We start from the raw sequence: 13,833 nt of genomic DNA, 5'->3' as shown, positions 1-13,833 counted from the left end.
AAACTGGGGTCACTTCAGACACCACACCCATGTGTGGACTTGGAGGTGGAGGAATGCTTTGACTGGATTAGGTAATGTTTATTCATTAGGTGCAATGCTGGCTCTTAGCAAGTTATGAAATCTTAAATGCAAGTTTAGAAAACTGCGTTTGTTTTTAGAAGGAAAAAAATACAGAAATTTGTAGAAATGAAACCTGCTTCTATCTTTGTGGGGTTTTTTTGCTTTTTGTTGTCATCTCTAGAAATTATTAGGATGATTAAGAGAATGTAAACATTTCTATTACAGAGCGGCCACAACAGCCATTATTTAAAATGGCTAACAAAAATGAAGAAGTAAATTCAGAGTATCCAGGCTTTGTAGACGCATGCCTTTGGATCTCCAAACCAAACAATTACCCAGTTGAAATGGTAAACCCACATGCCAAAGTGTTTGAATTTACACCACCAGATGGAATGACAAACTGTGTGTGCACAAGGTTGTCATTATCAAACAAAAGTTTTGCAAGAAGTAAAATGGCTTATTAAGGATAAAGCTGCAATCCAGTGGGGTCTTTGTTTTGTGATTCTGGGAATCAAACCCAGGTTGTCATGCATGCTAGATAAGTGCTTTACCATTACCTCTTCCTACCCCAATCTAGTCTTCTTACAGAGACCATCAAACACCTCATTATTTTAAATGTTGCTTGAAGGTTGTGATCATTTAGATGCCACTTTTAAGTTCAGCCTAATATCATGGCTGGGTTTGTTGCAGTCACAGTTGAGGGAAAGTAATTTCCAAACTCCAGTGATGGTTTGATGGAAGATCCCTGCTGGTCATAGTAAGTCACCGTGTGCATTATTTGTTCTTGATCTATTCTGCTAAGATTTTCTTTGAAATCTGGCTAGTGAATTTCCATCCATTTCAGATGCAAGCTAGTCAAAACGTGTGTTAGAGTTTTATACTTTTTAACTAAAAGCTTTTAAAACACTGAAATTCTCCATTTGGGAACTTTTCAACAAGTTATACAAATGTTTCCAAATTTGTTTGAGTAACACATAGTTTTTGCCAAAACATGACCTAAAACAATGGCAGCATTTACACACACCTTTTTCTGCCAAGCCTTCACACAGCACTTTCTTTGGGGCCTTTTCATGGACTCCACCACTTGGAGTCCTCTGCTCTGCATAAATAAGGCAGTGGTGAAGGTACAAGATTCTCTGTCTGGATCTTCTTTTACCATATAGCCACCTACGCTGTCTCTCTCTTTCTCTCTATGCCTCTGTGGACCTATTGTCTCAGCCACCAACTAGATAGCTGCAGGAGATTCATATTCCAAACACAATGTGCTTGACTGAGCAGAGCCAAAAACAGCTGTGTGTGTGTGTGTGTGTGTGTGTGTGTGTGTGTGTGTGTGTGTGTTACAAATAGAATGTATAGCCAGGTGCCAGGGGCTCATGCCTGTAATCCTAGCCACTCAGGAGGCTGAAATCTGAGGATCCAGGTTTGAAGCCAGCTCTGGCAGGAAACTCCTTAGAATCTTCTCTCCGGTTAACTACCCAAAAAGCTGGAAGTATAGCTGTGGCTCAAGCAACAGAGCACTTGCCTTGAGGGGAAAAAGAAGCTCAAGGACAGTATGTATGCCCTGAGTTCAAGAGAGACAGAGACAGAGACAGAAAACATGTATATTGAGGTACTTTGTTGCCACGGTGATCTTTCTCAGGCCCACAGGTGCTAGCGTGGCCAACGAGATATGACCAAGGAGAAACAGTCTTGTTGCATTACTTTTTAGGCAGGATTGTCTGTTTTTACTCCCTACCTCCCTTTTTATTTGGACAGAGTCTCTGTAGTTCAGGCTGGCCTCAAACTGACAATTTTCCTGACCCTGCCTCCAAAGTGTTGGGATTACTGGTATGTACCACCATACCTGGCTTCCCCTTGCTCTTCTGATGACCATTTCTCTTTCTGATGACCCTTTTATTCTTTGTTTGGACCTCTATTGACCCATTTTGAGGGTCCTGCTCTAGAAATTTTTTGTTCCTGAAATTTCTCATTCTTGGCCCCTGCAGGGTGATCTCTGTGCAGATATACCATCTTGGGAAACGTGTGCAGATGGTAAAATAGCATGTTAGCAAAGCCCAGGCAAGATTGCTTGGGGTTAGTGCCAACGTTCTGCCCATTTTGGTTCTTCCTGGACTCTGTATCAAGGAGGACATGATCTCTTTTCTTTTATTGGAAGTACATGACCATCTCTTTACTCCTACATTTCCTACATTCAAACCATCTCCACGCTTTGACTATTAGGAAGGATAAATTTAGCTTCTTTACCCTCTTCACCACAGACCCCTGACTTCATAGTCGAGTTGCACCTCCATGACTCTCCGGATGCATCTCAACAGACATGCTAACTCACTGCTTGCCTGTCTCAACCTTGCTAGCATTGGTTATAGTTGGTACCAATGCCATACCACTGGCACCATTCACCAAGCCTTGCTTTACAGTCTGGAATGACAGAGTATCTACTGTCATTAAACTCTTCATCTCACAGAGAGGCACACAATTGGAGTATGTAAACAGGAATCACAAGGTGAGTGGTCAGAAGACTCAGCTGAGGAACTGATATTCAGATGAAATTCTGAAGATAGAAACAAAAACAGGTAACTGAGGAGAGGAGTGAGTATTCTGGGCAGACTAATATTAGATGAAAGAATCCTTTCTGATGATGCAGAATTCTATCCTAGCTTAGGTCTTGTACTAAGTCCTTCAAAACACTAAATCGACAGCTGTGGTTTGAATGTTCGTTTCCCTCTGAAATTCATATGTGGTTTATCGTCCCATAAATGTGAGGACTATGAGAAGTAAGTCAGGAGGGCTTCACTTGTGAATGGGATTAGTGCCCTTTTATTCTTTTCTTTTTTAACATTCATTCATTCATTTATTCATTCATGTATTTATTAGTGTCGATTCTGAGGCTTGAGCTCAGGGCCTGGGTGCTATCTCTGAGTTTTTTCACTCACGGCTCACACTCTTATCACTTCAGCCACAGAGCCACTCCTGGCTCTTTGTGGGGGTTTTTGGTGATTAATTGGAAATAAGAGTCTCACGGACTTTGCTATCCTGGCTGGCTTCAAACTTGGATCCTCAGATCTCAGCCTCTTAAACAGCTAGGAATACAGGAATGAGCCCAATGCCTGGCTGATCAGTGCCCTTTTGAGAGCACCTGGAGGGAATTTCCCTTCTACCAGGCGAAGAAGGAGCTCAAAAGGTGCTATACCACCTCTGAGGTTTAGGCCCCCATCCTGCTATGGCTTGATTGTCTATTATGAATTACCAATTTTAAGTAATCCAGATAAACTAAGAAAGGCCTTAACAGTATGTCTTTTTCAGATGAGAAGAAAATAAAAACATTTTTGGCCGTCAGTTTCCTATTGTGCTGCCTCATAAATAGAAATAATAAAGCATTGCCTTGACCCATTGACCATTTCAGTGGCCATGAGGGAATTTACTTTTCTCAAACTAGCATTGAAGTGCAAGCAGAAGTGGTCACTAGGGGTGGGAATATGGCCTAGTGGCAAGAGAGCTTGCCTCGAATACATGAAGCCCTGGGTTCGATTCCCCAGCACCACATGTATAGAAAACAGCCAGAAGTGGCGCTGTGGCTCAAGTGGCAGAGTGCTAGCCTTGAGCATAAAGAAGCCAGGGATAGTGTTCGGGCCCTGAGTCCAAGGCCCAGGACTGACAAAAAAAAAAGAAGTAGCCACTATGTTGAGCACCTGGCAGGGAGCAGCCTTGCTATTTCAGTTTATGGTGGCCTTACTGTGGATCTGGCAGCCATCCTGTGGACATAGCCCTATCAACTGCATGCTGTGATATCCAGCAAGGGAAAACTAGGCATTGAGAAGACATTCCTTCAAGTCTGGGGAGGGGAGCAAAGCAGGTGTGACTTTATGGCATAAGAGTATGAAGGAGACTTTGTGGAACTCCTAAATCCAGATCATCCAAATTACATTCTAGGACGCTGAGAAAATATGAGCAAAACCCTGCTCCATTGCTGTTAGTATTCTTCTGGAATGAATTGACAATGGTGGAACAATATATTAGAAATGGGAGTACAGGAGTGTTTGAAGATGGTAGATCTGGCTAGAATTCCTAGTGTGTGTCATGAGGTAGGAGCAGATAGTTTAATTTGTGATTTTCATGGAGTCCAGAGCTCTGTTCTTCATAAATCATGAACATGTGCTTGCAGACACTTCTTTAATCCGTGTGCTTGTTTAAGAAGCCTCCAGAACTTTTCAGGTATTTCTAAATTATGCTTTTTTTTTAACCCAAGGCCAATGTGCAGTTAAGTTTGTGATTTTATTTTTATTCTCCATTTCTAAAATATTTAAAGCCAACTTGGTGGCCTTCCCATTAGCCAATGTACAGACATTTGGTTCTAAGGCATGACTCATTTTTACCCTGTTCAGTTTTACTTTAGTTCATGTTTTCTCAAATCTTTTTTGTTGGGGTGGGGGACAGTGGGTCATGGAGCTTGAACCCTTGACTACTAGCCCCAAGCTCAAGGCTAGTGCTCTACCACTTTGAGCCACAGCTCTACTTCCAGTTTTGTCTTGGTTAATCTGAGATAAAATTTTCATGGACTTTCCTACCCAGGCTTTGAACTGAGATCCTCAGATCTCAGCTAAGTAGCTCATCTTATAGATGTGAAGCACCAGTGCCCAGCCTCAAATCTTTAAATCCTCAAAATATTGGATAAAAAAAGATGAAAGTTATGATTCTTATAGAAGGAATATCTAGTGGTTATAAGGAGTTAACTGGAATCTAACCCTGACTTAACTGGAGTTAACTGGACTGTAACTCTGACTTCTTATCTGTGGAGTAGAAATACAATAGCTATTTCACAGGATTATTGTATGGATATTTATGAAAAGCACTGAGCTCTATGGCTGAGAACAAGTTAACAGTAAATGTTAGTTATCGTTCCATTATGATGCTATAAATGAAAGGGATCCAGTTTTATGAGCTTGAAGTCACACTTAGGCAAAATTCCTCTACAGATTGTGAACATTTCAAGTAGATGGTCTTTAGAATGGTTATGAGTCCCCGAGGTCAGTGTAATTGCTGGGCTAATGTAATTTTGTGGTTTTGAAAGTGAAATGGCCAAACATAAGATGAGTACCAAGGAAAATAAACCTCATGTTAGCAACACTTCTGACGCCATCTTTTATGATGCCTAAATAAAATGATGCTATCTAGAGGTATGGGTCCATTTCAAGTAAAGAATAGGGAGCACAGTACATAATAAAGTGTAGTAAAGTGTTGAGTTTATTAAAAGAAAAAATAGAGTCCGGACTCTCCAGGGAGAGGGGCCTTGGAGCTGGGACTCTGTTGAGGTCTAATTGGGGGCAGTTATGGTAGTGCCGGGGCTCTTCTCATATCTTTCTCCTGGGTGACCTCCTTTTCATGGGCTTTGTAATGATTGCCTGATAGCTTATGCGCATACCACACCAGCTCTTTTTGGTGGCCCCTATCTCAGGGCATGAATGTGGAAGTATAATTTGATTGGTCATGCTCAATCATGTATGGGGCATGACCTCATTACTGACATAGGATTTTGAGCAGGAACCCAGGGCATTGTGGGAAGAAGTGTTTGAGTGGACATCCAGAAGTGCCATTTTGAGCAGGAGTCTAAGGCCCTATGGGAGCAAGAAACACCATAATGGGCTACACGTTGTCTACCATGTATTATGTCTGCCAGTTTCTATCCCTGTCTACTTAATAGTTCCCCTTTCTTTACCTCAAAAATTCCTCGAAACTTCAAGATACCTGGGCAGTGGAGTCCAACTTGATGTCGATCATAGTGGTCGTTCTCAGCCCCCGTTACACATGATAATCACCCAGAAAGAGTTTTTAAACTAAATGCCTTGGGGGCAACTCCAGGCTAACAAACACGGAATCCCTGGAGAAGGGACAGGCATTGTTTTGTTTGTTTGTTTGTTTTTGTTTTTCAAACTCCCCAAGATTTTTTAAATTGATATGGATTAAGAAAGAACCTAAAAACAAAACAAAAAAAAAAGAAAGAACCTAAGAGCTGGGGGGCTCATTACCTAACCTAAGTTTTAATTGATGCATCAATTTATTTTATATGCCCTGAGGCAGTGGGTGCTTATCTGTGTCAGTGACCCAAATTCAGACCTAGAGAGGTGCCTGCTGGATGCACAGATGCCCCTAGACACATGCAGTGACTGACATTGATTGACAAACTGGACCATGACCTGATTTGAGCAGATGTATACTATATTTACATTCAGATCCTGAATTCAAAGGGAGGATAGTGGCTCCTAAATCATAGGCCCAGCACAACAGTACCAGTGCTGCAACGGTTACAAATGCATTAATGGGCCCTGCAACCCACCAATTTAGGGCCTCTCGATGGGGGAATTGGGGAAGAATCCCACTGGACAAGTACAGAATGGGTGAGATTCTTATGGGTTAGTGGAAGCAACAATTGCCTTTTCTATTTTTAAATTTCTAATTAAAGTAATTATTTGGTGACACTGGGGTTTGAACTCAGGGTCTCAAGCTTGCTTTGCTGGTACTCTACAAATAGAGCCATGTCTCAATCCCTGCTTTTTTGCTGGCTGTCTTAGAGATGGGGTCCAGAACTTTCTTGCCTTGGCAGGCCTTGAATTATTATAATCCTCCAGTTCTGAGTAGCTAGGATTGCAAGCATGAGCACCAGCCCCTGGCTTGAATCTTTGTCTATTCTTGCTCTGTAGTTTTATTTTGTTCTTACTTTTCCATTGCTGTGAAAACTTTCTTATTTTCTAAGTTATGCCACTTTATTTTGTTGTTCTACGTCCGTTGTGTAAGGCTGTTTATGGAAAACCTGAGTAATTCCAGAGGCTGTTCAAACGCAAGCAATATTGAAGGTAGAGTACCAAGAAACAATTGCCATTAAAAAGACACAGTTGCCATATTCCAGACACTGTTATGAGCCACTTAGATGAATATTGCTCATTTAACAAGCAAAGACACCATCACGGTTACTTGTTGAGTAGCAAGCGCTGAAGGTTAGGATAAACTTTTCATAGTCATTGGATGTGTGCCTAAGCATCTTTGGGATAAATGGTAAAGAAGTTTAAAATGAGTGATCACCAAGAGTTAAATTTTCACACTTCCCCCACTTCACCCCCAAAAAAGGACAAATGAGAAGAAGAGGAAAAATCCGCTTCAGCAAGTTGAGAGAACAGTGGAAGGCAAAGACATAGAGAGTAGCCCAGCTCCTCCTGGTCCACAGCCCGCAGGTGAACACACACACATTCAAGTGCACAGATACTGAATGTGGACCCAGGCTGGTGAAGCACAAATACTTCCCCATTCTCCAGTTTCTGAGAAACTTACAGGGCATTTAAACACGAAGGGAGGGAGGTATAAACCAGAGAGACAAGGAGGTTTTGTGTCCTTCCTTCCTTCCTTCCTTCCTTCCTTCCTTCCTTCCTTCCTTCCTTCCTTCCTTCCTTCCTTCCTCCCTCCCTCCCTCCTCCCTCCCTCCCTCCCTCCCTCCCTTCCTTCCTTCCTTCCTTTTCTCCTTCCTTACTCCCCTTTTTGTGCCACTATTGGGGGTTTGAACTCAGAGTTTAAATGCTGTCCATTAGCTTTTCAGCTCAAGGCTAGTACTCTACCACCTTTGCCACAGCTCTACTTCCAGATTTTTGGTGATTAATTGGAAGTAAGCATCTCATAGACTTTCCTGCTTGGGCTGACTTCAAATCCATCCTTAGATCTCAATCTCTTAAGTAGCTAGGATTACATGAGCATGAGCCACTAGTACCCAGCTGTGCAACTTTCTTTCTTTAAAAAAATATTATCTTTATGTAGTTGTACAAAGGTGTTTCCATTCAACAAAGCAGTTTGTGAGTACAATGCATCTTGATCGGTGTCACCTCTTTCAACATTCTCACCCATCCCGCCCAATGCCTCCCTCCCTTCCTTCACTTTTCTTAATTTTGTAGGATATATGTTGAATTCTTGAGCAAACTGCCTGGGAGCAAGCCAGTAGTTGAATGAAAAGAGCCAGTGTATCTGCAGGAACATTTCTCAAGTGAGTGTGGAAGGGAAATGTTGAGTCCTGCTTTTAAAATGCCTGGGCCAGGTTTTCCTGTGGTGACCAGCAGCCTCTGCTGCTGGGAGTGGAAGGTCCCACGAAGCAGTGTTGCCAGAGCAGGGCTGCTCAGACGTGAACTACAGCCACCATTTCCAGGGGCTCGCTCCTCTTGGAGATGAAAAGGATGGTAGCCTATGTTGTGTGTACTGGGAAGCCGTACAAGAAAAAAGCCTAGCTTCTACTTTTTCTGTACATAATCTTTCTAAAAAGCTTTTTTTTTTCTGAGATGCATATGCTAAATATCTCTGGTAAAAGCTGAAATACAATGAAACATACAAGACCAAAACAAAGGCTTCCAAAATGCCTGTAATCCACATCTACCATTCAAAAGCAATTGCTTCCCGGTGGTTTCCACTCATTATTCCTCCCCACCCTAACTGACAGCTCCACCACGGACCCTGTCCTCTAAGCCTGCCCCTCTTCTATCTTCCTTTAGCAATCTCAATGGCACGTTCCATGCTTGCTTACTTATCTGGATCAAATCTGTGTTCCTCACCGTTAGTACAAACTAGAAAAGTACCTAGAATTAAATCACCCTCTATTCACTCAACAACTAAAAATGTGTCATCAATGTCTGATAAACATTGCCAGAATGCCTTTCCAAAAGATTTGTGCTTCTGGCTTTTAAAATTGTTGTTTTTTTTATTATTATTATCTTTAGTTGTGCAAAGGTGTTTCAGTTCAAGCATAGGAATACAATGTGTGCTATTTTAAATCTCTGGACAATCTCTCATGAGTATAGAATATTTTCTTTGAGCTTCTGTTTGCTAGCTGACGTTGGGAGGGATGGGTGAGGATGTTGAAAGAGGTGACACCGATCAAGATGCATTGTACTCACAAACTGCTTTGTTGAATGGAAAGCCTTTGTACAACTACGTAAAGATAATATTTTTTTAAAGAAAGAAAGTTGTATAGCTGGGTGCTGGTGGCTCATGCCATGTAATCCTAGCTACCTAAGAGCCTGAGATCTAAGGAAGGAGGAAGGAAGGAAGGAAGGAAGGAAGGAAGGAAGGAAGGAAGGAAGGAAGGAAGGAAGGAAGGAAGGAATAAAGAAAGTATACAAAATGCCCCTGTCTCTCTGGTTTATACCTCCCTCCCTTCATGTTTAAATGCCCTGTAAGTTTCTTAGAAACTAGAGGACGGGGAAGTATTTGTGCTTCACCAGCCTGGGTCCCCATTCTATGTCTGTGCCCTTGAATGTGTGTGTTCACCTGCGAGCTGGGCCACTCTCCATGCCTCCAATGTCCCTCTGCCTTGCTGTGCAGCCTCATCTCCCTCCCCAAGTTCCTGGGATGGGAACCAGAGGGTACAAAAGGGGATTGGCAGCATCTACCCAACCAAGCACCCCACTTCTAGAAGGAGTTATGTGACAGTCACACCCACTTAATATTCTAGCCAAATCTAGGGAGAGGCCATAAGATTCATCTGATGCAGCCCCCACCGTCTGCTTATCTAAACTATCTTGACTTTCAAGATGCTTCAGTGGCTCAATAGTACCATATCAGCTTAAATTGATCTCATAAAATAAGCATTTTATAATTGTGATCATCTAAGTGGCTCCAGACACGAGAGAAGCCCAGTTCCCTTGAATGGTTCTTATAAATACCCAGACCATCAACCACTAGAGAAATGACTAGAATCTCTGTGACTCCACGGGTTGCTAGATGGAAATGCCCTTGCCAAGTGAATGCTAAAGTTATCCTGCAGCCAAGTGTGGCCATGGACTTCAGCAGAGCCAAAACATGTTACCCTACTACAGCCATGCTTCAAGAGAAACCCAGCTAGCTTGAGCCTCAAATTGACTTTTTATGCTTTGATTTGGGGGAGAGGGGGGGACATGCTGTAACAAATGTGCTCCTATTAAAATGTCTGGTTCAAAGCAAACAAAAACAAGATGTCATGCCAGTGGCAGGCCTGGGCTCAGGCTTGACTCCATGGCCCAGGGGTTAGAGTCCACAGACTATGCCATCTGGAGTCACCGAGTCCTGCGGGCCAGCGGGGGTCCTGGATGATGAAAAACAGGCCCAGGCACTGGTCCATAAGACAAAGATTGTCAGCATCGCTGGTTAAAATAAAAAGGTTCCTGTTAATCAGAGGAAAAAAGTTATCAGAAAAACCTCATTCCCGTAGCATTTTAATTTTTGAGATTTTATGGTGATAAAAAGAAAGCAAATTATTTTTCAAGGGAGGGTATTCAAGCAATTTCTCTGGGAAATTATGGCTTCTGAGGCAAGGGTATCCATCCTTGTGGTCTTTTTTGGATGGACATAAAAGTAGCTCAGACAAAGAGCCCAGCCATGCTCCCTGGCTCCATTCCCAGTCAACTGCTCTCTCCCTGAGGACAGGGCTGTGCTTAAGCCAGGTTGACCAGAAGTGGTCATTTTGTTCAGTCTGTCCCCATCAACAACTTCTCTTATGCCCCAGATCTTCTCTAAATCACTTGGCAGACTATGTTGTGGGCAGAAAAGAGAGGCATGAATGCCTGGGGATGGCAGGGGCGGGGGAGGGGGGAGGGCCCACTCTAGGCTTGGGGAGGCTCCAAGTCCACCCCAGCAGGGTAGGGTGTGAATCCATGGCTCCCCTCCCTGGCTTTAGGCCAAATAGGCTCCAGCCATGAAGTCACATCTTACCCTTTCCAGGCTTTGCTAGAAGGTTCCAACATTCTCTGTCTAAGGCAGGGAGCCTCATTCTGGGATACTGGGTGGGAGGCAGCTAAAACCATGAGCACTTCCTCAGTGAGGAGAGGCCATAATTTCCCTGGTAGGTTCAGATCTAAACAGCCTCAGATCCTAACAGCACCAAAATAAAGTTTGGAAGCTATATCTTATATAGAGAGGTCCACAGAGCCTCAAAGGCCACCATCCCGTGTGCTGTCTTGCAAGATTTCCTCGTGTCCTAAGGCTGCACAAGTCAGATGCTGGTTCCCAGCATCTCCTTACCCACTCTTTTTGCCCTCTGTCCCCTTCCCCCAATGGGATCCCTGTCTTCAGAGGCTCATCTGGAAGGTTTCACTCCAGCTTTGAGAATCAGCAGGAGGAAGAAGTCAATCTCAGCCGAATGACAGTTCCAGTGGCCTGCAGTTCTTATAGGGGGCTGGGAAATGCTTTCTGTTTTATTCGAAATACCTGTCAGGCAACCCTGCCCCAAACTAACACCAGATCATGGAGGGACAAGCTAGAAGCCCAGAGAGAAACACAATGGATGCCTTGAGCCTGGATCTTGCCTGTCCTAGCTCTACCTCAGATTGTAGCTCTCTCCTCCTATGGGTCTCTTAAGACTGGCCTGCAGGCAGAATGTGCTCCATCTGCCCCAAATCTCCACATCTGAACCCGGGAGCAGAAGGTCTCAGAGACTCCAGCTGGAGACCCCCCCCCAAAAAAACACCCCAAGACAATGAAAATCATATAAATGCTCTAGGATTTCACTGCTCAATACCATAGTCCCTGTCTACAGTGGCGCCAGCACTAGAACTACACTCGTCCAGCTTGAGATGCACTGTTGTGTAAAATATGCGTCAGATGACTCACTAATGTTTATGTGGATTGTCTTTTGAAACAGCGCTATTTAAAGTATACTGGGATAAATAAAATAGGAGTACTAAGTTTGATTTCACCTTTAAAATCTTTATTTATGCGGCTACTAGAAAACTCGAAAGGGCATGCATGTGTGGGTCACACCATCTTTCTCTAAGATGTCCCTGATCTAGTGGCACTGGAAGGCAGTGTCATATGATCTGAGGGTGTGTTAGTCATTTGTCATTGCTGTGACAAAATACCTGTGAAAAACAATATCGAAAGAGAAAAGATTTACCCTGGCTTATAGTTCCGGTGTTGATTTTTAGACCTGTGGTCAGGCAGCAGGAGATGGTGGAAGTGTATAGGAGAAGCCACTGCTTACCACATGGAGGACAAGAACCAGAGACACCCTCCTTCAACTAAGTCCCTACCCCTAAACCCACTAAGCTCTGAATCCATCAGTGAACTTGTGTGATCCATCCACACGAGCTCCCATGATTCAGTCACCTCCTCAATGCCCCACTGTTGAATTAGAGACCAAGCAGCTAACCCATGAGCCCTTGGGGGCTATATCTGAGCCATAGTAAAGGGTCAAGAAAATTCCTAAGCAGAGGAGGGTCTGGGAAGGGTTAACAGGTATATCTTCACCCAAAGAAGAAATCAGGATTTGCCCCAGCTCTGGAAACACTGTAGACCTGCATAAGCTGCCTTAATCCAACCGCTCAGCCCTGGTGCCCTGCTCCAGCCGTCCTGCCTGACCAACCCCACATCTGGCTGCCAGTCCTTCTGCTCTGATCCTCACACAGCCCAGGGAGCCACCACTGTGGACTTTGCTGGCTGCTCCTAACCCAACAGGTACAGCCTCAGTGGGCCCAGCCCCCAGCCTGTGCTGTCCAGCAGCTACCAGCCAGGAAGCCTGACTTTGTGAAAAGGTCAGCAGCCTGGATTCACTGCAGCCCTGTGCCTAGTCCTTCTGGACCCCAAGGGTCGCCTCAAGAACGACGTCTGTTCCTGGGAAAACTAGGCTTATGGGGCCTTTGCTTTCTGTTGTGCTCTCCGTTCCTCTGGCAGACTCCATCTGGCATTTAGATATTATAAATAGCCGGCTAGGAGGGTGTGGCTGGGGTGGAGAGCTGGAGCCTGTACTCCACCCTGAAGAGGGGGAAAAAAAAGGTTATTTAATTCATTTCTGCCCTTGGCAGCCTCTGGCCATTTAGAAAGCCAATTAGGCAGCAGCTGTGGTTGTTTTTTTTCCACCCGCTCCCCATCCTAAGATGGCCTCATTTTCTGTGTCTGTTGACTTAAGCTCTAACTGGAAATTGGGTGGGGTGGGTGTGGTAGGTCCACAGCAGGCTGGCTAAGCTTTGCTGACTTGCCAACCGCCTGTGGGTGGGGTGGCAGAAGGAAACACCCAGAGCCGCCCATCTCTGCTCCTTCTAGGACACTGGAGTTTGGGGAAAGAGGAAAGATGCTGGGAGAGAGCGAGCGAGCGAGCGAGCGAGCGAGAGAGAGAGAGAGAGAGAGAGAGAGAGAGAGAGGAGGGAGGGAGGGACAGAGAGAGAGGAAGGAGGGAGGGAGGGAGAGAGAGATAGAGAGAGAGAGAGGTGGGAGGGAGAGAGAACGGAGCTGGCTGGCCCGTGTTCAGCATTTTCACTAACAGGTTGGGCTCTGCCACTTCTGGCTTTTTGGTGGCTTACTGGAGGTCATAGCTTCTGAGATTTATCTGCTCAGGCTGGTTTGGAACTGTGATCCTCAGATCTCAGCTTCCTGAGTAGCCAGGATTGGAAGTGTGATTCACTGAGATCCAGCCATTTTCTTCATTTTGACTGATAGCACCAAGGTTCATCAAAAGCAGAAACCTGAAAATTCTGGTCTCCACCTTCTGTATTTAATAGACATATTTCCTGTCTTCTTAACATTTCTAATGCTCATTGAAGGATTGACCCCTCCACCCTGTTTTCTCTGGAGCATACAGACACCAGGCAATCCACCAAAGGTAAGTCCAGCAGAGCAATCTACCTAAGCCTGGCTGTAAACATTCCATCCTGGGCCCAACCGAAAAGCCCCCCAGCTCCCTTGACCTATTGGCTTTTTCATTAGCCTCTGCCTACTCGCTCAAACCTCATAAAACCTAGCTCCTGTCCCAGCTCAGGTTCACAGTCTCCAAGCCTGCAG

This window comes from Perognathus longimembris, chromosome 16 (assembly GCF_023159225.1).
Source record: "Perognathus longimembris pacificus isolate PPM17 chromosome 16, ASM2315922v1, whole genome shotgun sequence".
Classification (NCBI taxonomy): Eukaryota; Metazoa; Chordata; class Mammalia; order Rodentia; family Heteromyidae; genus Perognathus; species Perognathus longimembris.
The sequence above is the reverse complement of the archived record's forward strand: the minus strand, read 5'-3'. Positions refer to the sequence as shown.